The sequence below is a fragment of the Bubalus kerabau genome, chromosome 16 (assembly GCF_029407905.1).
Source record: "Bubalus kerabau isolate K-KA32 ecotype Philippines breed swamp buffalo chromosome 16, PCC_UOA_SB_1v2, whole genome shotgun sequence".
NCBI lineage: Eukaryota > Metazoa > Chordata > Mammalia > Artiodactyla > Bovidae > Bubalus > Bubalus kerabau.
This window is the reverse complement of record NC_073639.1, coordinates 50,900,466-50,918,888: the sequence shown is the minus strand read 5'-3', so window position 1 is coordinate 50,918,888 and position 18,423 is coordinate 50,900,466. Positions and strand designations below refer to the sequence as shown.

General features: G+C 45.4%; 1 protein-coding gene across 4 annotated transcripts in view; it reads left to right on the top strand.

Moving 5' to 3' along the window:
- The first annotated feature begins 15,863 nt into the window (after positions 1 to 15,863).
- Positions 15,864 to 18,423, top strand: part of PIWIL1 (piwi like RNA-mediated gene silencing 1) — a 37,224-nt gene continuing 34,664 nt past the window's right edge. For 2 of the 4 annotated variants that reach the window (XM_055550201.1, XM_055550198.1), the window contains exons 1-2: positions 16,222 to 16,394; positions 17,537 to 17,635. The gene's annotated coding sequence lies outside the window, so the exon portion shown is untranslated. Of the gene's footprint in view, positions 16,103 to 16,221; positions 16,395 to 17,536; positions 17,636 to 18,423 lie in introns of those variants that run through there. The other 2 variants (XM_055550199.1, XM_055550200.1) reach the window with 2 other exon arrangements.

The window sequence follows — 18,423 nt, the reverse complement described above, 5'->3', positions numbered from 1 at the left end:
CCAGAGTCTAGAATTCGCTAGAGTCCAAATTCTGATAATGTATAGGAAATTTGCATGCACATTCATGTATATACACATATGCGTTTCTAAAACTGAGTCAACAACTTCTAGATTTCCAAAGGTTGCGAACTCCTGATGTCACACACTTACTCTGTGGTCTGTCTAATGCTAAAGTCCAAGCTCTGCTCTCCATACTGTACAAACTGTCTCAAAGTTACATTTTCAGAGTAATACTCTATGATCCTTCTGACTAATTTAGGAAGAAAATCCTCATCATGTACAGTTCTTTACAATAGACCAGTGAAAGCTCATGTCATGTAGCTCAATCTAATTGATCCTGATTTTTGTAGCAAACAAAACAGCAAGTGTTTGGCTCTTGCTCTTTGAATTAAAGAACTGAAGCGAAGATGGATGAAATTTCAAAGGTGCCAATACATAAATAATTAATAGTACAGGTGGGGTTGGCCCATTCATGACCCAACTCATTTCTGCCACTGCTATGGGTTAATTCATATGCTTGAGTAGTATTTATACTGGTTAAAAGCCCAGAGTAACTATATTATTAAACATAGGGAAAAACTGAAGTTTCTACCAACCAATTTAATTCTGTATATGTGATTTTATTACTGTCATTCAAAACAATCTGAACTGTTTTTTGAATATTTTTTCAAAGTACAATACTCTATAATGTGTGGCCTCCATGTACTACAGACGCTGAAATGTTGTGACAATTTTTACCAATGTACAAAATAACCTGGATATCAGTACAGGTTGAGGTTCATCTCTGTTCAGAATAGAGGCTAATAAATGATGGGTAAGAGAAGGCAGTGGTGACCCACTCTGGTACTCTTGCCTGGAAAATCCCATGGATGGAGGAGCCTGGTGGGCTGCAGTCCATGGGGTCGCTGAGTTGGACATGACTGAGCAACTTCACTTTCACTTTTCACTTTCATGCATTGGAGAAGGAAATGGCAACCCACTCCAGTGTTCTTGCCTGGAGAATCCCAGGGACGGGGGAGCCTGGTGGGCTGCCATCTATAGGGTTGCGCAGAGTCAGACACGACTGAAGCAACTCAGCAGCAGCAGCAGCAAATATAACAAGAGCATATATTTTAGGGTACTTCTGTACCTCAAAATAGTTACCCTTGTAGTTTACCAAGGTAGTAGCGTGTTTGTCAAAAAGGGGGGTTTCCCCAAATAAATTCAGAATTTTATTTCTGCTTCAAAACTCACTCAAAATCATAACTTGGATCCTCAAACTCGATCTCTTCTACAAACATCAGAATCAATTAGAAAGCCTCCTAAAATTTGAGATCACTGTAATCTACAGGCAAAGTTCAATTCTATGGAATCTTTGTTCAGGTTTGGGGCCAGGAGTCCGTACATGTAAGCTTCTCAGGAGGTTCTGACTCACATCCTGGGGTGGAAACATCTTAATGTAGGGTGTCTTGGCCTGTAAGAACAGCCTGAAGTTCCTGATTCAACTGGCTTAAGCCCCGAAGAAGAATTCCCCCTGGGTTACCGTGCTTAGAGTCACAGCAGGTCTGGACATCACCTACTTCAATGTCCCAAGGCAGGATAGATCAACTCTTCATTTTTTTTATTTTAGTGACCCCAGCCAACAGGTATTTGGCCAGAACTGTCTCACATGCCAACATCTAGAAGCATCCACTGGTAAAGATTTTGGGGCCATCACAAATAGTTAACACTAATTTAAAGTGGACCCTAAGTTCCTGGGGGAGGGGTTATGGATTATGACGGTAACAATGTGGGCCCTTGGGGTCCCTGAAGTGAAGATGCTCAGTCGTGTCTGACTCTTTGCGACCCCATGGACTGTAGCCCATTAGGCTCCTCCATCCATGGAATTTTCCAGGCAAGAGTACTAGAATGATGCCATTTCCTTTTCCAGGGGATCTTCCCAACTCGGGGATCAAACCCGGGTTTCCTGCATTGCAGGCAGATGCTTTACAGTCTGAGCCACCAGTTGTATTTCATCTAAGTCAGGAGCAACACAGCCAGTGGTTACTGCCACTTCCAAGCAAAACATCATGGTACAAAACAAAAAGTGCACAGCTATTAGCAAAAGACAGAAAAAAAAGTTCAGAGAGTAGGATCCACTATTTGAAGGAGAATTAAACACACACGTGAGAGAATGAAGAAGCCAATTGTAAGTGACTTACACTCTTCACCTGATTTCTGAAAGGCATACAAGGATGGAAATGAGTGAACTGTGGTTTTTAATTTAAAAAGCTATTTATTTATTTGGCTATGTTGGGTCTTAGCTGCGGCAGGCATCCATCTTTGTGCTGTGCATAAGTGCAAGGGCTCTGTAGTTGCCCAGCAGCATGTGGGATCTTAGTTTCCCCACCAGAGATCAAAGCCGCATTCCCCACATTGCAGAGCAGATTCTTAACCACTGGGCCACCAGGGAAGTCTATGAATAAAGTGTTTGTGCTGTATACCAAGTTGCTTCAGTCATGTTCAGCTCTTTGTGACCTCATGGACTATAGCCCACCATGCTCCTCTGTCCAGGATTTTCCGGGCAAGAATACTGGAGTGGGTTGCCATGCCCTTCTCCAAGGGATCTTCCTGACCCAGGGATCGAACCCACATCTCGTGTCTCCTGCATTGGCAGGCAGGTTCTTTACCACTAGCGCCATCATAAGCTGAACACTGTCAGCTGGCTTATTTATTCAAGAAACACTTTCTGAGTCCTACTCACATGAGAACTGTGTGATGTGAAGCTGAGTGACATGGGGATTCTGTGCTCCGTGAGCTTCCAAAACAATGAAGGAAACTAACATCCATGCACTTCACTGATGGTAGTGAGTGTGATCCTCGATACACCACAGAGACGAAGGGTTTCGAAAGGAGGGTGCTAATGCACAGGGAGAAAAATTAGGGAAAGAAAACTCGGAGGGCTGCCTCAGAGCTGTTTTGAAGTTGATTGCTGCGGTAACTCAGAGTTGGCTTGTGGGAGACAAGTAGGGAGAGAAAGAGCTGGACAAGCAGCAGAGGGCAGGCGCTCCAGGTTGCAGACATGGACCTCAACTTACCTCCCAGTAGCCTCCAAGCAATTTTGATCATGCACCCGTAACAGCAAAATTTGGAACATGTATTTTCAATACTTGTGTATTTAATTATAATATACCATTATACATACAGTAAGTCTCCTACATATGAACGAGTTCTGTTCCAAGAGCACATCCATAAATCTAATTTGTAAGTCCAACAAATTTAGCCTAGGTATCCAACTAACACAATTGGCTATATAGTACTGTACTGTAATAGGTCTATAATACTTTTCACACAACCAATACATAGAAACAAACACAAAAAATAAACAGAACATTTTTAGTCTCATTGTACAGGACCTTGAAAAGTACATTAGTATAGTAGAACAGCTGGCATACAGAGGCTGGTGTCCAGTGAACAAGCAAGAAGAGTTACTGACTGGAGGAGGGAGAGGAGGTGGGAGATGGTAGAGCTGAAGGATTGTCAGCAACAGGAGATGGAGGGAAAGCCGCAACTTCACTCACTCATATCCTGGGCTTGAAATAAAGATGTTGCACTACTGTACTCTCTATGGAACCTGTACAGTAAAGTACACAAAAGCACGACCACTTATAGATGCACACATGTGAAAACGTATGCCAGACACATGAACTAACTTAAGTGACTGGACCTGTGAATGCACATGAGCATCTCTGGAAGCTCAAACTTCAAAGTTCATGTATAGGGGAATTACTGTATTTACCATGTGCTGTGCTGTGCCTTTCTCATGATATTTAGTTCAGTTCTGTTCAGTCACTCAGTCGTGTCCGACTCTTTGAGACCCCATGGACCGCAGCACGCCAGGCTTCCCTGTCCATCACCAACTCCTGGAGTTCACCCAAACCCATGTCCATCGAGTCAGTGATGCCATCCAACCATCTCATCCTCTGTCGTCCCCTTCTCCTGCCCTCAATCTTTCCCAGAATCAGGGTCTTTTCCAATGAGTCAGCTCTTTGCATCAGGTGGCCAAAGTATTGGAGTTTCAGCTTCAGCATCAGTCCTTCCAATGAACACCCAGGACTGATCTCCTTTAGGATGGACTGGTTGGATCTCCTTGCAGTCCAAGGGACTCTCAAGAGGCTTCTCCAACACCACATAGTTCAAAAGCATCAATTCGTTGGTGCTCAGCTTTCTTTATAGTCCAACTCTCACGTCCATACATGACCACTGGAAAAACCATAGCCTTGACTAGACAGACCTTTGCTGGCAAAGTAATGTTTCTGCTTTTGAATATGCTATCTAGATGGGTCATAACTTTCCTTCCAAGGAGTAAGCATATTTTAATTTCATGGCTGCAATCACCATCTGCAGTGATTTTGGAGCTCAGAAAAATAGTCAGCCACTGTTTCCACTGTTTCCCCATCTATTTGCCATGAAATGATGGGACCAGATGCCATGATCTTAGCTTTCTGAATGTTGAGCTTTAAGCCAACTTTTTCACTCTCCTTTCACTTTCATCAATAGGCTTTTAGTTCTTCTTCACTTTCTGCCATAAGGGTGGTGTCATCTGCATATCTGAGGTTATTGATATTTCTCCCGGCAATCTTGATTCCAGCTTGTGCTTCCTCCAGCCCAGCGTTTCTCATGATGTACTCTGCATAGAAGTTGAATAAGCAGGGTGACAATATACAGCCTTGATGTACTCCTTTTCCTATTTGGAACCAGTCTGTTGTTCCATGTCCAGTTCTGACTGATGCTTCCTGACCTGCATACAGGTTTCTCAAGAGGCAGGTCAGGTGGTCTGGTATTCCCATGTCTTTCAGAATTTTCCACAGTTTATTGTGATCCACACAGTCAAAGGCTTTGGCATAGTCAATAAAGCAGAAATAGATGTTTTTCTGGAACTCTCTTGCTTTTTCCATGATCCAACAGATGTTGGCAATTTGATCTCTGTTTTATTTGCCTTTTCTAAAACCAGCTTGAACGTCTGGAAGTTCACAGTTCACGTACTATTGAAACTTGGCTTGGAGAATTTTGAGCATTACTTTACTAGTGTGTGAGATGAGTGCAAGTGTGCGATAGTTTGAGCATTCTTTGGCATTGCCTTTCTTTGGGATTGGAATGAAAACTGCAGAGTACATTATGCATTATATGCAGAGTACATCATGAGAAACACTGGACTGGATGAAGCACAAGCTGGAATAAATATTGCCAGGAGAAATATGAATGACCTCAGATACGCAGATGACATCACCCTTATGGCAGAAAGTGAAGAAAAACTAAAGAACCTCTTGATGAAAGTGAAAGAGGAGAGTGAAAAAGTTGGCTTAAAACTCAACATTTGGAAAACTAAGATCATGGCATCTAGTCCCAACACTTCATGGCAAATAGATGGGGAAACAGTGAAAACTTTATTTTTCTGGGCTCCAAAATCACTGCAGATGGTGACTGCAGCCATGAAATTAAAAGATGTTTACTCCTTGGAAGAAATGTTATGACCAGCCTAGACAGCATAGTGAAAAGCAAAGACATTACTTTGCCAACAAAGATCCATCTAGTCAAGGCTATGGTTTTTCCAGTGGTCATGTATGAACGTGAGAGTTGGATTATAAATAAAGCTGAGTGCCAAAGAATTGATGCTTTTGAAATGTGGTGTTGAAGAAGACTCTTGAGAGTCCCTTGGACTGCAAGGAGATCCAACCAGTCCATCCTAAAGGAAATCAGTCCTGAATATTCATTGGAAGGACTGATGCTGAAGCTGAAACTCCAATACTTCGGGCACCTGATGGGAAGAACTGACTCATTAGAAAAGACCCTGATGCTGGGAAAAATTGAGGGCAGGGACAACAGAGGATGAAATGGTTGGGTGGCATCACCGACTCAATGGACATGAGTTTAAGTAAGCTCCAGGAGCTGGCGATGGTCAGGGAAGCCTAGCATGCTGCGGTCCACGGGGTTGCAAAAAGTCAGACACGACTGAGTGACTGGACTGAACTGAACTGTGCTGTGCTTAGTTGTTCAGTCATGTCCAGCTCTTTGTGACCTCATGGACTGTAGCCTGCCAGGCTCCTCTGTCCTTTGGGATTCTCCAGGCAAGAATACTGGAGTGGGTTGCATGCCCTCTTCCCTTTCCAACTTAGGGAGTGAACCCAGGTCTCCCACATTGCAGGCAGATTCTTTACCATCTGAGCCACCAGGGAAGCCCAGGAATACTAGAGTGGGTAGCCTATCCCTTCTCCAGGGGATCATACTGACCCAGGAATCAAACCGGGGTCTCCTGCATTGCACGTGGATTCTTTCCCAGCTGAGCTACCAGGAAAGCCCGGTATTTACCATACACCACTGTATTATGCACATGATAAAACACACTACAAAATGAAAACTCAAAATTTGGGTGCAGTATACTCCAAAACGAAGATCTTTCATTTTAAACATGAAGTTTTTATCTACTAAAAGCTTTTTATCCCTGAAATAATTAATAAGAATAATAATAATATTTTTAGGAGAGCAATGTGACTGTCAGATCTAAACAATTAAGCCTTTAGGACTGCAAAGCGCTTGCACCATGAATAGAGATGTGAGCTCTACAACACTCTTGTTGTTTGCTTATGTTTGCATTTTTCATTGTTTTTTATTCTCTCCCACCCATAGTTTCTATAATCTTTTCAAGCTGCTTTTGCATTTCATGAGGTTTGGTTCGGAGAGAGTTAGATCTTGTTACACGCATCACTGTGCGTTGGGCCCAAAGGCTAATTTCTCTTATTTAAAAAAGAAACTAATTATGAGTAGAAGCTCTTTCCTTACCTCCTACAGCTGTCCTGTACATCCTGCTTACAAGACCACTGCCAAAGCAACTGAAGACAGGATTCGTTAGGGAGAGTACTGCTACAAGAAGCTACCAATACAAAGCTTGGGAGCCAAACATAAGTTCAACAGAGACTTAAGGCCCTTTCAGCTGAAAAGACCATTTAACATCATGGTACCCAAAAAGACGGAGGAAGGTGGTAAGCTTAACATTTTAGCCCAGTGGTGAGTACAATGTTTCTTACACTATCTGGTGAATTTGAGTCAACTGGCCATATGGTTAAACATAAATTTCTAGCCCCACTCCCAGAGTTCCTGATTCAATGGATCTAGAGTGAGATCCAAGAAGTTGTATTTCCAATGGCTTTCCAGCAAAGCTGATGCTGCTGACCTGGAGACCACACTTTGAGAACCTTGATCCATTGACCTTTAGGAGATGGGCAGAAGAAACTCTCATGAATCATATGTAGAAGGACCAACCAGCATAGAGGAAGAAAACCCAGATCATAGGAAGCAAGACGGGATGTTGTTGGGATGGATGGAATCGGCATCATTCTAAACAGGTACCGAGAAGACAGGTAGGTCTAACAGGTGGCCACTGGATTTGGAGACAAGGAAGGTTCTAGGCTCGTGGAGGTCTCTTAGAGCAGCCATTGCTAAACTTTTTGGCACCTGGGAATGGTTTTGTGGAAGACGACATTTCCATGGACTGTTAAGGTGCTGGTGGGTGGGATGGTTTCTGGATGATTCAAGGCCATTACATTTATTGTGTGCTTTAGCCCATCTATTATTATTAATACATTGTGATACCACAGTGATGGGAGTGATGGGGAGAAGCTGTAAGCACAGATGAAGCTTCACTCACTTGCCCATGCTTACCTCCTGCTGTCCAACCCAGCTCCTAAGAGGCCACAGACCAGTATTGGTCCATGGTCAGCACTTGGGGACCACTGTTTTACAGAATTAAAATCCCACTGTGGGAGGGTAAGGAGTGGATGGGAGGTGAGGGGGTAAAAAGGAACAGTAACCCGTTCTTTCAAAGAGATGCACTTGGAAGGAAAAAGACGAAAGAGCAGTGATAGTGATTTCTTTTGTTTTGCTTTGCTTTTTAAGATGAGGAAGACTAGACACTGTGGACACACCACATGCCAAGGAGAAAGCCCTGGTAGAGAGGAGAGCAGAAGATAAAAGCAAGGACTTGCGATAGAGAGAAATCTTTGAGGAAGCGAGAAGAGGGGTACAGAGCACAGCTGAAGGGGTTCAGCTGAATGAAGCCGGTGGAAGTGTGGCCCACAGACATTCATGGCAATAACCTCACCTTCCTAGGGGCAGCAGAAAGGCCAGTGGGGTAAGGACTACACAGGGCGTTGGTGGAAACTGCGAAGATTCAAGATGGCCTGGAGAGGTGAGGCAGGTGCAATTAACCAAGAGGAGGAGGCGTGTAATGGGCAGAAATGGTGCCCAGCTGAAATCCCTGCTGTTGGTAGAAGGACCACAGAGTAGAGAAGCTGGAGACATGGAGGTAATGGGGGACAAGTGATTGCCCCAGGGGATGGCAATAGTTGGAGCAAAGGGAGGGACTGTAGACTGAATCCATTAATTTGTTATTTAGTCAACAAAGTTTCTTACAAAGCTTGTTGAGGGCTAAGCACCACTGTGTAAAGTGGGAATGCCCATGTGGATGTTGGACTTCCCTGGTGGCTCAGATGGTAAACTATCTGCCTGCAATGTAAGATACCCAAGTTCTATCCCTGGTTCGGGAAGATCCCCTGGAGAAGGAAGTGGCAACTCACTCCAATATTCTTGCCCGGAGAATCCCATGAGCAGAGGAGACTGGTGGGCTACAGTCCATGGGGTTGCAAAGAGTCAGACATGATTAAGCAACTAATACTTTCGCTTTTTTCACATGTGGATGCAACACATTCCCTGATCTCATGGAGATTATATTCTATCAGGCTGGATGATAAGAAATAAACTTGTAATGCCAGGTAACAGAAATGACCTTGATAACTGATAGAACGGGTGTCAGGTGTAAAATGTGTGCGTGCGTGCTAAGTTACTTCAGTCGTGTCCGACTCTGTGGGACCCTATGGACAGTAGCCCACCAGGCTCCTCTGTCCATGGGATTCTCCAGACAAGAATAGTGTACTGGGTTGCTATGCCCTCTTCAAGGGGATCTTCCCAACCCAGGGATCAAACTGGTTTCTCTTACATCTCCTGCACTGGCAGGCAGACTTTTTACCACTAGCGCCACCTGGAAAGGCCCATAGGAAGTAGAATGCTGCTAAGTCACTTCAGTCGTGTTCGACTCTGTGCAACCCCATAGATGGCAGCCCACAAGGCTGCCCCGTCCCTGGGATTCTCCAGGCAAGAACACTGGAGTGGGTTGTCATTTCCTTCTCCAATGCATGAAAGTGAAAAGTGAAAGTGACGTTGCTCAGTCGTGTCCGACTCTTCACGACCCCATGGACTGCAGACTACCAGGCTCCTCCATCCATGAGATTTTCCAGGCAAGAATACTGGAGTGGGGTGCCACTGAAGTAGAATACTGTGCCCTAAAAATGCATGGCCACCAGGAACCTCAGATTGTGACTTTATTTGCAAATAAGATCTCTAATTAATTCATTAAGCACCTCTAGATTAAATCATCCTGAATTTAGGGTGAGGTCTAAATCCAGTGACCTGTGTCCTCATAACGAGAGAAGAGGACACAGGGAGACACCCAAGGAAGTCAAATGAAGATGGAGGCAGAGATTGAAGCAAGGCAGCCAGAAGCCAGGGAACACCTGGAGCCACCAGAGGCTGGCAGAGGCAAAGATGCATTTTCCACTATGCGTCTTCAGAGAGCATGCCCCTTCTGACCTTGATTTCAGACTTAAGGCCTCCAGAATTGTGAACCAATAAATTTCTGTGGGTTTAAGCTACCAAGTCTGTAATAATTTGTTACGGAGCGCTAGGACCTATAAACCAGGGCAAGGATTGAGTGAGTGATAGGAGGTGGGTAGAGGGCTCTTTTAGAAGGACTCCCAGGGAAAGGGCCTTGGGAGGAGGCTATATTTGTATGGAAAGCAGTGATGGTTTAGTGGAAGAAGCTTCCAAATTGAGAAATAGGATGTGCAATGGCCCTGTGGTAGCAGATGATGGGCTGGTCTGGAGACTGACCGTGTGGGGAGGGGAATCCTGTGGACAGGAGCTCAGGGAAGGGCCTTCTGAGGATGGGACATGTAAACAAGGCCTGGATGGGAGTAGAAACCTGGAGGCAGGTGCCCTCATAGAGGGAAGAGCCAGTTTAGAGCCTCAAGCAGGACTGAGCTTGGCATGTGTGTGACCCCAAGACCAGTATGGCAGGGGTGCCATTGACTGCAGAGGTGGAGGGGGGCACCCTGTGGGCTGGAGGCTACTGGTACTGATTCTGACCAAAAAACTTGCTGGAGTTCAAAGCTATTTTTTTTTTTTTTTAACAATTCAGAGGAACTGAAAGCAAAGATGAGACCACCAAGGGGACAGTTTCAGCACCAACACTTCCCAGCCTTAAGTGGCACCAGAATCACATGGACAGAGTGTTAATGTAGAACCCTGTGCACTGCCCCAAGAGATCCAGGGTTTAGCGGGTCTGTGAAGGGCCTGAAAATGTGCATTTTGTACAAACTCATAGGTGGGGCTGCTGCTGCGGGGCCATCGACGGCACTGTGAGAAGTGCTGGTCCAGATCAATCCTCCTTTTCTAGAGAAGAGAAAACTCTGGAGAGCACAAGTGGTGACCGCGGCCACTCCTTAGGACAGAAGCGGACCAGTTTTGTAGACCCAAGTCAGTGCTCTCTTTCCCTCGCCCTCAAGCATCCTGCCTGTGGCCAGACAGTGATATTTGGAGCTCAGTGAAAAATTTGTACTTAGGGGACTTCCCTGGTGGTCCAGTGGTTAAGAATTCACCTTGCAATGCAGGTGACGCAGATTCAATCCCAGGTTGGAGAGTTAAGATCCCACATGCCTCCGAGCAACTAAGCCCATGCGCTGCAACTACTGAAGCCCGAGTGCCACAACTAGAGAGTCCGTACGCTGCAATGACCTGAATCAGTTCTAATGAGGTGGATGAAACTGGAGCCTATTATACAGAATGAAGTAAGTCAGAAAGAAAAACACCAATACAGTATATTAATGCATATATATGGACTTTAGAAAGATGGTAATGATGACCGTATATGCGAGACAGCAAAAGAGACGCAGATATAAAGGACAGACTGTTGGACTCTGTGGGAGAAGGTGAGGGTGGGATGATTTGAGAGAAAAGCATCGAAACATGTATGTTACCATATGTGAAATAGATGATTAGTCCAAGTTTGACGCATGAAACAGGACACTCAAAGTCGGTGTACTGGGACAACCCTGAGGGATGGGATGGGGAGGGAGGTGGGAGGGGGGCTTCAGGATGGGGGACATATGTACACCCATGGCTGATTCATGTCAATGTATGGCAAAAACCACTACAATATTGAAAAGTAATTAGCCTCCAATTAAAATAAATAAATTATTTTTTTAAAAAGAGCTTGCATGTTGCAACTAAGACCCAACATGGATAAATAAATATTTTTTCAAGGTTATGCTTAAATAAACTCGATCCTCACCCATTGCCCTTCCCTTTCAACAAACATCCCCAGGTATTCAGTGTGTGTGTGTGTGTGTGTGTGTGTTTGTGTGTGTCTGTGTGTATCTTGGGACACACATCCACCTTTCCATTCTGCACCTCTGGTTAGATCAGTATTTAAGGAGATGGGGAGAAGCTGGATAGCTCTGTAGGAAAACAGAAATAGAAAACCAAGGTAAATATGAAGCATGAGATAATTGATTTAGGAAATTACAGCTAAGGAATACATGGTAACTTACTCTGCATTTTTTTTTTCTTTTTCAAAGGCTTCATCCATTGCTTTACCTACAAAACTGGATTAAGATTTTAAAGAGGTTTTATAATCTTGGAATGAAAGGAACTAGGTCAAAATGTGCTCTGATTATTTGGTTTCCAGCTTTAAAATTTTCAGAAGCTGATGGGTTACAGAGTATGATCAAAACTCCTCCACGAGGGATTCTGAACTCTCCATGATTGGGCAACTTTCCTTTCCAGCCAGCAGCTCCTACCACCACCTACTAAGACCATGTTACCTAAACTAGTTTTAGGTTAGTTTTGTACCTAAACTAACTTCAGATTTTTTTTCTTCATTGTGTTTCCTTCCACTGGAAAGCTCTTCAGAACAACTGTCATGAACTCAATGGCCATGGGCTGAACAGAAATCCACAAAGGTTCCCGTTTCTCTGTAAAAACATTAGACCCATCCTTTGGTGGATGAACGGATTAAAAAAAAGATGGTCTGTCGGTACCACAGAATACTACTATTCAGCCATTAAAAGGAAGTAAGCTCTGACACGTGCTATGACATGGACAAACCTTGAAAACACGGTGCTGAGTGAAAGAAGCCAGACACAAAGGACCACGTATGATTCCATTTATGTGGAATGAACCAACTAAATGAATTGAAACAGAAAGTAGATTTGTGCCGGTCAGGGGTTGGGAAGATGGAGGGGAGGAATGGGGAGTAATTGCTTAATAGGAACGGGACTTAATTTTGGGGTGATGAACATGTTCCAGAACTAGATAGAGGTGGTGGTTTCCCAGTACTGTGAATGTACAAAATGCCACTCAACTCTTTGCTGTGAAATGGTTAACTTTATGTTATGTGTGTTTCCTTTCAGTGAGACAAAACAAGCAACCACAGTGAATCTGGGACCTCATTTCTCTTGGTAAGGACAGCCTGGGACCCAGAAGTCACTGACCTTTTCAGGTATGGTGTTTACGCTCCTGTTTGCTGAAGCTTCTCTTCCTATTTGGTGATCGGCCCACTTCTGCAGTCCAGCTGGCCTGGGCTTAGTATCAGCAATAAGAGGACAGAGTATATTGCATTCATAGCAGCTAGCAGGGTGCATTGAGCAGTGAGGATGTTCGGGTTTTATTGTCACTCAACGTCTAGAGCCTGGTCTGTCCCTTCAGTGTTCTCACCTGTCACTCCTCTACGTGACCCATCACTCCTGCTGGCCCAACTGCAATTCCCTGCCCAGGCCCTGTCCATGTTTTGCCCATGGTTCCCTGCAAACTCCATTCAAGGCTTTAACAGCATAATTTCCCTGAGGCATCTCCCAAACCACCCTCCCTCCAACACTCCGATCACTTTCCCCACTCTATTCACTTTCAGTGTTGGTTTGCCCCTCCTTGACCCAGTTCCTGGAATGAGAATGTATATTCACTTGGTTTCCAGTTTCCGGAGTCAGGCACATATATCATTGCTCCCCAAAACCGATGCCACTGGGGCCCTGATCCTGTGGTTAACACAGGAAGTTAAAACAATGTTTCCCTGACCTCTCTCTTAGTAGCTTTTCTTTCCAAATTTTAGGTAAGATTTGTGAGATGTGATGTTTGAGACATCAGAAGAAAGATGGGCCTTGCCCCCATCCCACTGTATCACAACTTTTTTAGAAACCAATTACATTGCACATGCCAAGATGCTCGGTGACATTTCAAGCAAGCACTGTATCTTCAAAAGTTTCAAGGAGGGACTTCCCTGGTGGCGCAGTGGTTAAAAAAACCCACCTTCCAATGCAGGGAACGTGAGTTCAATCCCTGATCAGGGAACTAAGATTCCACATGCTGTGGAGCAATGAAGCCCACGAGCTGCCAACTACTGAAGTGGGCACCCTCTTGAATCCATGTGACGCCAACAGAGTCTCTGCACCACAACAATGTCCTGTGTGCTGCAACTATGACCCAATGCAGCCAAATAAATATAAATAAATAAGAATAGTTTAAAAACTATTTTAAAAAAAGTTCCAAGGCATACCAGGTATATAGACTTATACCCTCTAATGTTAGTTTGTGATATTTTTCTACCCTACCTTGAGTTGATGCTCTGAAGATAGATTTCTTATTCTATTGCTCCATCTGCTGGCAAAACTTCACAGAACAGCTTTCTACTAACATTTTAAGTCTTTCCTAGGAAAGGAGTACTCTTGCCTGGAAAATCCCATGGATGGAGGAGTCTGATAGGCTGCAGTCCATGGGGTCGCGAAGAGTTGGACATGACTGAGCGACTTCATTTTCACTTTTCACTTTCATGCATTGGAGAAGGAAATGGCAACCCACTCCAGTGTTCTTGCCTGGAGAATCCCAGGGACGGGGGAGCCTGGTGGGCTGCTGTCTATGGGGTCGCACAGAGTCGGACACGACTGAAGTGACTTAGCAGCAGCAGCAGCAGGAAAGGAGAAGGGGACCACAGAGGATGAGATGGTTGGATGGCATCACTGACTCAATGGACATGGGTTTGGGTGGACTCCAGGAGTTGGTAATGGACACGGAGGCCTGGCATGCTGCCTGGTGTTCATGGGGTTACAAAGAGTTGGACACAACTGAGCGACTGAACTGAACTGAGGAAAGTTCAAGTTCATACTGTATTCCAAATTGAGACATAAAAAAATAAAAATGAAAACCTTTAAAGGCTATTTTCCCCCAAACTACTTCTCACTTCAAGTGCCTTTCTCATGAATTCTTTAACTGTGGGAGATGTCAAGATCACAGATCTTGTTTCAAATTTTTCAAACTCCTCTGAGCATAAGAATCACCTGGTGTCTCTTGTTGAAAGAAAATTCCTTGCTTCCAACCCAGGAAGCAAGATTCCTAGGCTCTTGACTCTACAGAATCAAGATTACCTGGGAATGTATTTTTTCAGAACCACCACCACTGCCCCCCAGTGAGTGTTTACAATTAAGCTACCATGAGAAATATTGAAATCTAGCCTGTTCCTTTCAGCTCACAGATGAAGCTGTGGGGCTGTGGACCTGGGGAGGTGGCCTGGGAAGACTGCAGCCCTCTCCAACCCCCATCCCAACTCTGACCGAAGTATACACTCTTAAGAAGGAATAAGAAAATGTTTGTTGTATAAACGTCCCATTAAAGCCAGTCCCTAGAAGCACTCCTCTTTGTTTTTGTTCAGTCATTAAGTCATGTCCAACTCTTTGCGACCCCATGGACTGCAACATGCCAGGCTTCCCTGTCCTTCACTATCTCCCAGAGTTTGCTCAAACTCATATCCATTGAGTCAGTGATGCCATCCAACCATCTAATCCTCTGTTGCCTCCTTCTCCTCCTCCCCTCAATCTTTCTAGGGTCTTTTCCAATGAATCGGCTCTTCAAATCAGGTGGCCAAAGTATTGGAGTTTCAGCATCAGTCCTTCCACTGAATATTCAGGGTTGATTTCTTTAAAGATGGACTGGTTTGATCTTGCTGTCCAAGGGACTCTCACAAGTCCCCCTACACCCCACTATAAGGAAGTTACTGAATTGTTACTGGACTTAACTAGTCACATGGTCACCATCCGTTTCACTTCCCAGCCTGACAAATAATTCCATTCTATTTTACAATATGTAGTTTTAACTGTTTTGGTTTTGTCCAGTGAGGAAATGAACTTATATTGAGGGCATGGAGCTCACTGCCTCTGCTATCAATGCAGACATTGGACCATATATGAACATGTTCTGCAATTTATCAGACATGTAAATTAGTTGGTCCTACCAATGAACCTACAGATTCGGAAGCTCTAGTGGTGGAAGCAGTGTGATCTGTGGTTTTAACCAGCCCTCCAGGTGACCCTGATGCAGAAAAAGTTTGAGAACCACTCTCCTCCATGGGAACACGCATGCACTCAGCACCAAAGTTGTTAATCTGGAAAGTTACATGGGTAGGTACACAGCCAGCCACCTGGCGTTCCAGCTCGAGAATGCAGTTTTATCTCTTTGGAGGCAAAATTCAAATCTCATTTGTTTATCTGATAAATGAAATAGCTTATTTTAAGAGACCAACCCAAGAGTAAATTTCTTCTTTTTTTTTTTAACAGCAGGGAGCTCAAAACACACCTGGTTACAATTTCAGTTTCTCAATGGCATGTTGAGTGCACAGCCCGGCTCCACGAGCAGGAACAAATCAAGACCACTGCAACCTTTGCCAACTGCTCATCACAGGTGTTCCCGGTACAACTCAGGCAAGGTGTGGGCGGGGTCTGGGCGGGGCTGTCTGGCCCTGACGAAACTGCCATTCCCCGGCAGCCAATCAGTACCTAGCACGGGCCGCTGCCTGCCATGCCGTTAGCTCGGTTACCACGTGCAGAGCAGTTTACTCCTTGAAGTCAGTGTCCATCCGCCCTGAAAAAAGAGGACCCTTCCCACTTCCACTGGCCCCCAGGCCCTTCAATCGCCCAGAGTGGACATCGAGGTAAGAGCAAACCCAGCGGCTCTGAGGGGTCGAGAGGCACAGGGGTCCGTTTGGGCCGGCATCATGGCTCAAAGTCCCAAGTCCCGGCGCGGAGGAATCTGGTGTGAGAAAACCGTTGGCTGCGCCGCGGTAACTGTTAGTGTGACCCGGGCGTCCGCTAGGTTGCGGAGGTTGGGAGCACGTAGCTGCAGGCCAGCGCCGCAGGGTTGTCACCCTCGGGCTCCAGCCTGCGTGCCTGCGGCGGGGCATCCTCCACCGCGGTCCTTTAGCCTGTGCTGAGTCCTGTATTGAGGTGTCCTCTGCCGTCAGTGGGGGCGGGTGGGGCCGGAGAAGCGAACGGGATCGGGAGAAGGGCTGGGGACCGCGCAGGGCAGCCTTAGGACGCGCGGAGGATTCGGCTGCATGTTTGGGGTGGACACTAGTGTCTTTGCCCCTGGGGTGGATGTCCACTTGACCTGGATGTCCTTTGTAGCTGGTGTGGTGCCTTTGAGCACCAGCTCGGTTTCTCACCTCCAGGTGATGGGAGTGGCTTGTGGTCCAGCCAGAGGGATGTTGAAGTGGGGAGGACACAGCTGAGTCCAGCCCGTATGCAGTGGACCCGGGTATGGGGTCGACCCGCGCGGTCTGGCTTGGACGCTGTGGGTATCGCGCTCCAGGGCCCTCGGGCTCAGCGATCATCAGAACCACCTGCAGTGAACAGGGTTTCTCTCTGGGGACTGGGAGTGGGACCCCCCCATTCCAATTCGCATTTCAATCGGGTGCTAGGCGTTGCCAGTCCAGGAGCACGCTCTGAGAACTACTGCAGTAATTTTTTAAAAAAATTCCTTATTGGGGTGGCAGTTCAGCTTATTACTAGGTTTTTACAACATATGCACATAGACACTGCTAGGTTGCCATGCTTTGGGCTTAGGTGCAAAGGACTAGACTGATTAGCAGCCCTATCTAGAGGAGCTCTTGAAATGTGTGTGTGAGAGGGAGGAGGAACTGCTTACCCATGAGATGTGGTAGTTGCTGTAATTAATACACATGCAAACAACTTGCTACAGGAAGGTGGAAGAGATGGCCTTTGGGCTGATCCTTAAAGGATAAGCTGAATTCTTCCATTTCAAAGGGGAGAGTGTGGTGCTTTAGCAAAGGATGTGTGTGCCCTGGGACAGAGTGCATCAAGGAATTTATCATAGCTGGTGCGTGGAGGAAAGTAGTGTTTGCTGGAGTATAAAGCAGAGATCTCCAGATTTGATTCAGTTGACCATTAGTAAGAGACTTGGGCATAGATCCCTGTGTGCTCCGTGCATGAGTTATGTATGTATGTGTGCATGCTTAGCTGCTCAATCATGTCAGATTCTGCGACCCCATGGATGGTAGCCCACCAGGTTCTTCTGCTGGGATTATCCCGGCTAGAATACTGAAGTGGGTTGCCATTTCCTCCTCTAGGGGATTTTCCTGACCCAGGGATCAAACCCACGTCTCCTGGGGCTCCTGCATTGGCAGGCAAATTCTTCACCGCTGAGCCACCTGGAAGGCCCAAGTTATGTATGTATAACAATTGTCATAATATACATATCGTAAATTCAGAATACTTTATAATGGCATTTAAAATTAGTTCTAATATGCTGGTTTCTCAGCAGATTATATTGTGTAACCTGCTTTGGAAATTGCTGATTAGATCATTAAAGTTTTTACAGGCATGTGAGCTAATGTATTTTTAGTCCTTTAGTGTTTGATAAAGAGGTCTTTAAAAGCGTAGTGTCATTAGATTTGTCTTCCTAGGAAAATGGCCATGGAACAAAAATGTTTAGAAGCTGAGAAAACTCAGAAAAGGCTTATCCTGACTTAAAGCGGAATGATTTAATTGTAAATAGTGTCATAATCTGCCCCTCTTTAGAACCTTAGATAGTCTCTCTGTGAATTGAATGTCAAATCCAAGCTCATTACCCTTCAGTCACAATGGGCGTCTTTTAGTCCTGCAGACGAGCCAAGCTCTCAACACATAGTCAGGAGCTGTTCACTCTTATCTGAAGAGTGGCCCCACTGCTGCTGCTAAGTCACTTCAGTCATGTCCGACTCTGTGCGACCCCATAGACGGCAGCCCACCAGGCTCTCCCATCCCTGGGATTCTCCAGGCAAGAACACTGGAGTGGGTTGCCATTTCCTTCTCCAATGCGTGAAAGTGAAAAGTGAAAGTGAAGTCACTCAGTCATGTCTGACCCTCAGCGACCCCGTGGACTGCAGCCTTCCAGGCTCCTCTGTCCAGGGGATTTTCCAGGCAAGAGTACTGGAGTGGGGTGCCATTGCTTTCTCCAAGTGGTCCCACCTAACCT